Raw genomic sequence first — 3,092 nt, 5'->3', positions numbered from 1 at the left:
AGGAGTTCTGCTTCGTTTCGTTGTTTGGCTCGGTCGGAACGTTGAATAGTGTTCCAGGTTCTTTTCCATTCTACCGTGTCGTTCTTGTTGGCATAGGTTCGTCCCACCACGATGGCACGGGCTAAACACATCTGGTCATGAGGGTTGTTAATTCGGACGAGACTCGTTTTGGTGTTGCGAAGGTCGTCCACCAATAACATCTTTTTGCGTCCTGTCCCTTGAGGAGGAGAGACGTGGGTCATGTCCAGTGTGGCTTTACCATCGGTGATGTCAAACTGATCATTAGATTGTTGTACGTGTTGAATCTTGTCCATGACTTTGGAAGCAGTCAATTCTGCAGGGGTGCTAAACTCGATCCAAACAGGGGATTTCAAACCGTCGTGTTGTATGGAAAGTCTCAAGCGATCGTCTTCTTTGGGTTGACATTGTCGCTTAAGTGCAGTGAGCAAAGAATCCCACACCTCAGTGATGAACCCTTCTGCTTTCTCTAACGGTACTTCGGACTTGAAATCTTTAAACTTCACCGTGTATTTGTAAGCCGTGGTTCTAAATTTTCTAGAGGAGCGCTTTTCCGTCTCTCGAATGGAATAGTACTTTTCAGGGTTGACAAAGGGTGGTGAACTTGGTTTAGAGGGTTCGGATTCTGGTTCACTCATGTCCTCTTCAAAATCACTGGCATGAATTTGTGCCAAGATTTCAGCCCTGGTACGAGGCGATAGATCACGTTTCTGCCTCTTACTTTCTTCTTCTTTCTTCTCGAATGAATGGGATCGTTTCATCTTGAAAGCAAAAAGTCAAATGACTCAAGTTCAAACACCATAAACTACTTTATAGTCATAGCAGACCAGCGTATATAAAAGGGTGTGTGTCTTGTCCTTTCACTATTCATTTCACTCTCAAGCCGAGCACAACGATGGAAGAGACTAACCAGATGGAACGTTTCGTCAGAGCTTTGCGAGGGGTCATTAGAAAATTCTCTTCAGACCAGCCTACGGACTACTCTCCTTCCTTTAGAGATAAAAGTCAAGATACTTGCTATATCTGTCAGAAGAAAGGGCATTGGTCTTCAGAGTGTCCAGACCGTCAAAAAAGAAAAAAAACAGGGGATAAAAAAGACAAAAGTCAAGATACCTGTTATTATTGTAAAGAAAAAGGACATTGGTCTCCAGATTGCCCAAAAAAGAAACAAGAGGAGTCAGAAGAAAAGATGAATTCTTCAGAAGAAGAAGAGAGGGATTCTTCAGAGGAAGAGAGGGATTCTTCTGAGGAAGAAAGAAGACAGGTGAAGAAAAAGAAACAGGAGAAAAAAAGAAGAAGGGAAGAAAGCGAGGAGGAAGAAGAGGAAAAGAGTGTGACGGTGAAGAAATTCAAAAAACAGAGAGACTAAACAAGGAGAAAAGAAGAAATCAATGAACTTTTTATTAAAGTGTTGTGTTGTGAATTGTGAATTGGATTGTAAAAAAATGGATACAAGAATAAATGAATGATATAAGGTAAGTGTCTTTGAGTTGTGATTTTAAAATAAGAAGCTACAGTCACGCACTCATACACAGACACGTACTATAAGGGTAAAATGGGTGAGTTTTTTTTTTGAGTTATTGGCAAATTGAAATTGTATTTCTTTTCGAGAAATGTGGGTGGCCCTGAAAAGGGCCTTTTTTTCTTCATGGTGTAGGGGTGAGTTTAAGCAATCAATTTTAACTGCCTTAAGCCTTTGCCACGGCCAAGGCCTACTTCTGGACTGCGTAATGTTGATGATGATTGGGTTGAAATCACTAAGGGTGGTACGGTAGGCTTAGTCACAGGGTTGACATGTTTGGCTCGGGAAGGTCGTATTCTCTTCGGTCGTGATAAAGAAGTCTGATACATTTGTTTCAGACTTCTTAACTCCGCTAAAATGTCCAACAGTACCGTGACCGTTTGATTTTCACCCTCTTGTTTCTTTGCTGCTACTTCTTCTTGCTGTTGTTTTTTTCTTACCTCTTCTTCTTGTTGCTGTTGCTGTAGGAGAAAAGCCTGTTCCGCTTCCTTTTGTCGTTGTATAAATTTCTCCAATTCTTCTTTCTGTCTCTGTCTAAAATTCTCCACTTGCGGTAATGAAGAAGGTAACGAAGGTTCCGGAACAAATTCTTGCGAGGAGAGAAAATCCACAAAATCCCAATTCACCTCTTCTGAAAGTAAGTCCCCTTGGTTCCCTTGGGCGGTCTCCCCTGCTGGTGCACCCCACTGGATCGTTTTCTGAGTTTCCGTCATGTTGAATCACTATCGCATAGATTGACTGCACACAAGCGCTAGCGAATCTATATTGACTACGTGACGTCACAGACTGCTCTCTTCGGATTGGATGCGGGCTGACTGAATTCTGTAACGCGTGTTCGGATTGGTGAATGAACTCAATCCGTTTCAATCCTTCCTGTCCCTATAAATAAGCGCCGTTCACTGCATTGATTCACCTATTCTCGGAGCCTCAACATGTGGACCGACGTTGAATCTTCAACCCTTGTGTCAACAATGATGTTCAGGACGGACATGCTCATGTATGTCCGATCCAAGTGGACCGTTGTCCACAGGACCACCAGCAGACTGTGGATAAGAAGAGTCTATATAGAGAGACAAGGTTGCCTCAAGAGGACTCTGATGTATGGCCCTGCTGTAAGACGAAGTTTGAGGACAAGAAGATGTCGCAAATGCCCTTTATGTTAAGGGCATATTAACATAAACCAAAGGCCCTTTTCAGGGCCAGCCATATATCTCGAAAAGAGATAGCCTTTCCATTGCCTACCCCTTTTTTTAAAACAAATTTTTTTTAAAAAAAATCCCATGTTAAATTCCCCTTGTACGTAGAGTGACCCACGATTTATTGCCATGTTAAATTCCCCTTGTACGTAGAGTGACCCACGATTTATTGCCATGTTAAATTCCCCTTGTACGTAGAGTGACCCACGATTTTTCGCCATGTTAAATTTCCATTGTACGTAGAGTGACCCAGGGGTCCCTATAATGCTAATTCCCATTGTACATAGGGTGACCCCTTTCACTACTGGTCTTCCTTCTGATAGTGCTATCTCTATATCAATTGAAATGTGATCTCG

Source organism: Sinohyriopsis cumingii, chromosome 2 (assembly GCF_028554795.1).
Source record: "Sinohyriopsis cumingii isolate HCF-2022 chromosome 2, ASM2855479v2, whole genome shotgun sequence".
NCBI classification, from domain to species: domain Eukaryota; kingdom Metazoa; phylum Mollusca; class Bivalvia; order Unionida; family Unionidae; genus Sinohyriopsis; species Sinohyriopsis cumingii.
The sequence above is the reverse complement of the archived record's forward strand: the minus strand, read 5'-3'. Positions refer to the sequence as shown.